The following is a 7,243-nucleotide window of genomic DNA, read 5'->3' on the forward strand; positions in this document are numbered from 1 at the left end:
GTGAACAGGTCAGCCCAGGGTGAGGTCTGTCTTGTGGGTGCCGGCCCCCGTCCCAGCTCCTTTCCTGATCTTTGTGTCACACAGCTTCAGCCCTGCATACCTCTCCAGTGCCACTGCTGGGTCAAGACCGCCACCACACCACCCACCCCATGCCCGCCACGCCCACCCCACCCCACCTCACCCTACCCCTATCACCATGTCCACCTCCAGCCCTACCCCACTCCCACTCCTAGCCTGGCCCCAGCCCATCACAGTCCCCCCCGCCGCCCCACCAGCCCCAGCCCCTGTGCTTCTTACACCAGCCCCTCCTCTGCACAGAGAGTGAGAGCTCCACATGGGATCTCTTCTGGAACTTTCTTTCCTTGTCCATATTTTCACTCTCAGGACAGACTTCAGATGAACATGCTTCCTCCATTTGGGGTCTCCCCTTGTGAGGAGTGTGGAACCAGCAGGGGCCGAGTGTGCCAATCAGCCTCTGCAGGAGCCGCTCCCACTGTCTCATAGAAATGACTGCTGAATTTCCAGGAACTAGCAAACCGCTGTTAAACAGCCATCTACAAATTAGTACAACTAAACTCCCAACTAAATAAATTATGGTAAAACAAAGACAAAGGCAATTGTCAACTTAAAAAGCAAATTCGCCTGTTATTTTACCCTCGAAATGAGTTTATTTGAGAATAGCCAAAAGAATTGCAATTCAGGATGTGCATGCTATGGTGAACCACAGGCAAATCCAGAAAAAAAGGAGAGCGCTGCTTTTATAGATAAAAAGGGGGAGATGGAGGAGCTGTTCTAAAGGAAACTCCACTGGAGGAGAGTAACAGTTCAGGGTGGCAATGGCTTCTCATTGGCTGAGCTGTGGCATTTCTCATTGGCTAGGCTGCAGCACTTCTCATTGGCTGAGATGCGCTGTTTCTCATTGGCTGAGCTGTGGCCTTTCTCATTGGCTGAGCTGTGGCCTTTCTCATTGGCTGAGCTGTGGCGTTTCTCATTGGCTGGGCTACAGCACTTCTCAGTGGCTGGACTGTGGCACTTCTCATTGGCTGAGCTGCAGTGTTTCTCATTGGCTGGGCTGTTGCCTGGTGGGGAGAGAAATCATCCTTCCCTAACAAAGTAGTGGAACTTTGCTCTGAGATGCAAGCATCTGTCCCTTCCCGTTTGGTGTAGCTGAGGATGTGTGATGGGGGTGAGAGCTCCCCTGTCAGGCCTTCCACATCCAGTCTATTTAAGGTTCCTTTATTAATTTCCATGAGATAAATACTCAGAACTCACTGCTTCCTAATTATTTGGCGACCTCTTACCTTTCCATACGTGCTGAAGGTGGCCTCCGTCTGTGGTGTGTGCGGTAGACCCACTGTGCGATGCAGCCTGTGTCTGCACATCTCTCCCTACTCTGTGTCAGTGACACCACGTTGGTAGCTTGGAAGGGGCCAACAGGAGGCCCTGGGAGGGTTCACACCAGGGAAATTGGCAAGGCGACACATCGGGCCTGGATTCCTTGTTTTCTTGACTGTGTAGCCTTTAGAGAGGGATAGAGAAAATGTTCATAATGCAGATTAAACATAAAATTGTGCCCTGTCTGGGGCGTGCCCTGGTGGCCTAGTGGTTAAGTTTGGTGCACTCTGCCTCAGTGGTCTGGGTTCAGATCCTAGGCACAGACCTACACCACTCGTCTCTTAGCGGCCATGCTGTGGTGGCAGCCCAAATGAAAAAGGAAAAAAGAAGATTGGCAAAGGATGTTGTCTCAGGGCAAATCTTCGTCAGCAAAAAAAAAAAAAAAAAAAAAAAAAAAAATTGTGCCCCATATGTAGTCATCACATTGAGAAGCTATCCTTCCAGAAAGTTCCATCCTCCAGTGGAGGATAGCCCCATGGAAGTGGGCAAGGTGGAGAACAAGTGTCCCACCCAGAACACCTGTGACCCTGCTCCCCGAGGCAAGTCCCAGCTAGATGGAGCTGTGCTGTGTGCAGGCTGTGAGTGGGGTGGTTCACTAAGAACTTCAGTCTCACTCTCAGCAAGCCAGCTCCTCAAAAGCTTCCATGTGTCACGCCCAGAGCTCCAGAGAGGGTGGCATTATTATTACTATTTTTTTTAAAGATTGGCACCTGAGCTACCAACTTTGCCAGTCTTCTCTTTTCGTTTTTCTGCTTCTTCTCCCCAAAGCCCCCAGTACATAGCTGCATATTTTAGTTGTGGGTCCTTCTAGTTGTGGCATGTGGGATACCCCCTCAACATGGCCTGATGAGCGGTGCCGTGTCCACGCCCAGAATTCAAACCGGTGAAAGCCTGGGCCACTGAAGCAAAGTGTGCGAACTTAACCACTGGGCTACGGGGTCAGCCCCTATCATTATTATTATTATTATTATTCAGCAAATCCTGAGCTTACCTTGTGGAACAGCACAGTTGTATTTCTCTGCATTTTTTATGTTAAAGGCCGTCCTGGGCTCACTCTAGCTCTGTGCCTGGTCTCGGTTTGGGCATTTCTGTCTTCCCTGAGCTGGGAGCCCAGTCAGAGCAGAACCCGCTCGAAACCCCCAGGAGCTTCCTGGGGCTCTGCCTTCTCCTGTGGTCATCTCACCTCTTTTCCGGCCACAGGGAGGTTTCCTTTCATCCCCCTCGACGGGGGCTGCTCCATCCAAGCGTGTTTTTATTCCATTTCATCTTCATTTGAGAGATGTTGTTAAAAAGAAAGATGGGGTGAGATTCTGAAATGCTTCCTCTTAGGCTACCGGGTCCCCACTGCCCTCCAGGAATTGTCTCCCTTGGAGGACGCGACCCGGAACCAGTGACCCGCTGGGGACATGACGCTCTGTGCAGGGAGGTGGAGTGGGTGACAAGGCAGACACAGAAGCCACATTTCAAAAGCCGGCCGGCGAGGAGGAGCCGCCACCAGTCAGTTAAGTTTCTTGAGCAATCAAGGTTTCGATGAGTTCTCCACTTCCCCTCCTCGCCACAGCCGTCCCCTCTTCCCGTGTCACTGTCCAGCTCTGCAGGCTCCCCTACCAGGCGGCCCCTCGTCTCCCACTCTCTGTCTCTCTGTCTTACCCTGTGTCTCTCTGTCTCTCTCTTACCCTCTGTCTCTCTTTCTCTGTCTCTCTCTGTCTCCCTTTCTGTCTCTCTGTCTCTCTCTGTGTCTCTGTCTCTCTGTGTCTCCCTCTCCTCCAGGGTTCTCTTGCCGGGGTCTGTGCCCACGTGTCTCTGTCCTCACTTGCTACAATTGACCCTCCTATAGATCTTTCGTTCGGTGCCCAGGTCTCCGTTCTCCAGGGCTGGCCCAGAGGGACTCCTGCCCTTCTCCTGCACCCGTCCTCATCCTGCGCTTGCCCTGGTCCCCCTGCAGCCCCCTCTTTCAGTTCCTCGGCCCTGTGTTCAGAGTGTGTCCCAGGCTGGTGATTGTCCACGTGGCTGGAGCTGTCCCCAGCCCTGAGACTCCCTCAGGGACCACTGGCCGTGCAGCCCACTGGGGCAGATGGGCCAGCAGTGGACGGCCATCTGGAAGGCCGGCCTGTTACCAGCTGCTCAGCAGCCGACAGGACATTGTTCCCTCTGCTGAGCAGCTGTGGAAACTCACACAAAGTTCCTGAAAGGACAGGATTGCTCACTGTGCACGCGTTCTGTGCTCCTCGCCAGTGTAGTTTCTGTTCCTCTCAACCGGTCATTCATCCATGTCATCAGGCGTCCCCTGCTCTTGGCATTGGGGATGCAGCAGGAGCAAAAGGGGCCAAACCCTGTGACTGTGGGGCTGGTGTGATAGTGTGTGTGCACATGTGTGTGCATGCCTATGCACGTGTGTGAGTGTGTGTGTGTGTGTGTGCACTGGTGTGAGTGTGTGCAGGGACGTTTAGGTATGTGGTGTGGACATGTAGCTGTGCACATAGACGTATAGTGTATCTATGTGCATGTGTGTGGGTGTGGTGGGCTGGTGTGTGTGTGTATGTGCACACACATGTGTACATGTGGGTTTTGTGCGGACATTTCAAACCCAGCAAAAGAGGGGCTTCTCCTCTTGTTTCTGAGGAGAGCAGAGATCCTGGCTGAGGACACCTACAAGAGGGCGCGGGGCGCCCACCCCAGGTGCATAAGGGAATCCAAAGCCATAAAAAACGGACCGAAAGTCGGTGTGTTGCCACAGCCACACTCTGACCCTCCTGGACCATGTCAGTGGGGAGACAATGCTCCTGGCAGACGGACGGCTCCTCTGTAACCCCCAGCAGGAGACCAACTGCAGGTATTGACGGAAAAACATCTTCCAACTCATGTGTTAAGACTGAAGGGAAGCCGCTGGGAGACGGAAGTTTTCCAAACCATGGCCAAGACAGAAAATGGAACAAAGAAAGCTCAGTCGATACAATGAAAGGCTGAGGAGGGTGGGGAAGTAACAAGGAAAACCTCAGTAAACAGGAGACGAGAGGAGACAGAGCGAGCGCGAGAGCGAGCGCAGAGCTGTCGAGGATCACAGCGAAGAGCGAAGGCGGAAACTCCTCCCAGGAACCGTCCAGATCAGAGGGTGCCGGAGACGGATCGACAGACAACACGCGTTAGAACAGACGCAGCGGGAAACACAGCGAGGAGGAACCGTTTACCCACGGACAAGGACGGCGATCCAGCAGCCACGCAGACAGAGGGAGCGGCTGAGCCATCGTAAACGCGAGCAAATCAACGTCAGTTCCGATAGGATGGAGGCCGAACAGCTATTTCATCCTGACTGGAGGCACGATCTTCCAACAAGATGGGACGGCTGTGAATCTTGCAGCTTCGTGCTGAGCTCCCAGAGGCAGAGAGCGACCTTCAGACCTTCAGCAGCCCCACCACTGCATGAGAAACCTCCGTCGACATGTCTCTCAGAAACCCACAAAGGGGAAGAAAAATAGACAACAAGGTCCAGAGATTGAGTTACCTAGTCGACGAGTTAGTCCGGGCGGGCGGATCGCTGTGAAAGAGGAGAAATGTAGGGAGTCCCATCTTCTCAGACGCTCTGGGGACCGCGGCAGCCCGAAGCCTCACTGGGGCCACACGGAGTCCCCTGGGCTCCCCTGGTGCAGAGTGCGCACGCCCTCCAGGGGCCACACAGCAACATGCTGAGATAGGTTCCCTGGAAGCTCACAGATGCCTTTCTAAACAACTTTCTGGGTAGAAATGAAAACTTAGGTTATGAGCTGCTGGAAATGAGCGCGTCCTGAGTCCCCACAGCGAAACCTCCAGGCTTCTATCAGAGGGTCGGAGGATGGATGAAAACTGCGCCCGGCTGGAATGGGAAACCGAAGATCCAGTCAGGGAAAGGTATTACGAAAGGCAAACGGAAGTTAAGAAAAGAGAGAATTAAAAAGTAGACTGCTCGATAAAACCCAGCGTCGGACTTTGAAAAAAATGAATCTGATTAAATAGAAGAAACAAAAAGGAAAAAGACGACAGACACCAAAGAGACTTTAGAAATTAAAAGAGAACTTTATGAGCAATTCACACCCGTAAATTTGAAAATCTTGATGAAACTGATCGTTTTCTAAGTCAAACTGGGATAAAATGGACTCAGGCATTGACACGTTCATTCCCAGGGGTTTTGGGCGCCTCCTGCTGGCCAGACTGTGCGGTCGTGCTGGCGTTCCAGCTGGAGACAGACAGACGAGGACCCCTGCCCTCAGGACACTGACTTTCCAACGGGACCCACAAGAGGCGGAAAAGCAGAACAGTGACCAGGAAGATGTGAATTGGTGGCTGGACCCCCACCAACCACAGCGGGGAGACCCACAGAGCGGGCCCCAAGCATCTCCGAGGAAGACACCATGCCTCCCTTAGACCGGCACTTTCAACACGAAATACGGAGAGATCTCACAGGCCTGGGACCACAGTCCCACACACATGAGCCTCCCACCACAGCCACACGCGTTCACACACAGTCGCACAGCCAGTTAGACACACAGACACACGCACACAATCACACACCCAGGAACACAGAATCACAGGCTCACACACTCTCAATCACACACACTCAGTGATACATACAGACACACAAAGACAAATATGCAGACATGCACAATCGCACACACACAGACACATCCAGTAACACACACACAGGAGAAAAGAATGTAACAGAGAAGCTGCAGGACAGCGGCACGTGAGAATGTATGCAAATGCCTATCCATTTCCATTTCACAGTCTATTTTCGTCACACAAACACGACAAACAGCACAGATGCTGCCTCCCCTCCAGAGTCAAGCGCTGTTTCATTGTTTACAGTTACGTGGTCCACGGACGTGTGGAGTAGATGGCGATGGCTTGTGCTTGTATAAATAAAACACCAGCAAACAGAATCCAGCGAGAGCTTAAAATAGTCACTGGCCGTAGTCGGAAGCAAGGCTGATCTCGGCGTTGCATGAGAGGGCGTTCGACGCCAGGAAGTCTGTGATACGACTCAACGCAGAGAGAGCTGGGAGGTGAAATCTCAGTGGGCCAGGAGCTCAGAAGGTCTTCCTTGATCTCACGGAGCTGGAAACCACAGCAGCTGTACTGTTTGCTGGTTACACATTAGAAGCGTTCCGTTAGAATCTGGAATGAGACACGGGTGGCAAACTCAGAGGGAACTGACATCCTAACAATACTGAGTCTTGAGACCCATAAATATGGTGTATTTCTCCGTTTTTAGTGATAATCTTTAAATTCCCTCAAAATGTCGTAGTTTCCACCATAGCGGTGTCACACGTCTTCTGTTAGATTCATAGTTATTTGATATTTTTGATGCTATTGTAAATATCAGCTTCCAAATTCCATTTCCAATGGTTTAGTGCTGGCATGTAAACAATTGACTTCTGTATATTGATTTTTTTTACTGTGTAAAATATACATAACATAAAAGTTACCATTTTAACCATTTTTAAGTACACAGTTCTGCAGCATTAAGTACATTCGCATTGTCGTGCAGCCATCACCACCATCTGTCTCCACAAAGTTTTCATCACCCCAGATAGAAACTCTCTATTCCGTATACTGATTTTGTATTGATTAGTGTATTGATATTGTATTTGTATATTTTGCCAGGGCAGCCGTAACAAAGTACCACAGACAAGGTGGCGTAAACAACAGAAAGGTACTGTCTCCTGGTCTCGGAGGCTGGACGTCCGAGATCCAGGTGTCACAGGCCTGGTTCCCCCTGAGGCCTCTCTCCTTGGCGTGTTGACGCCATCCTCTCCCTGTGTCCTCATGGGGTCGCCCCTCTGTGCGTGTCTGTGTCCTGATCTCCTCTTCTTGT

The 7,243-nt window shown here is 51.6% G+C and overlaps 1 long non-coding RNA gene across 1 annotated transcript; it reads right to left on the minus strand.

Moving 5' to 3' along the window:
• Nucleotides 1-661: 661 nt before the first annotated feature.
• Nucleotides 662-6,523, minus strand: LOC103563252 (uncharacterized). Its single transcript, XR_011524016.1, has 3 exons — nucleotides 2,387-6,523; nucleotides 1,302-1,519; nucleotides 662-1,079 (listed from the first exon to the last, which is right to left on the minus strand). It is a non-coding gene; the product is annotated as an uncharacterized lncRNA (long non-coding RNA).
• Between the last annotated feature and the right edge of the window lie 720 nt (nucleotides 6,524-7,243).

The sequence above is a fragment of the Equus przewalskii genome, chromosome 11 (assembly GCF_037783145.1).
Source record: "Equus przewalskii isolate Varuska chromosome 11, EquPr2, whole genome shotgun sequence".
Classification (NCBI taxonomy): Eukaryota; Metazoa; Chordata; class Mammalia; order Perissodactyla; family Equidae; genus Equus; species Equus przewalskii.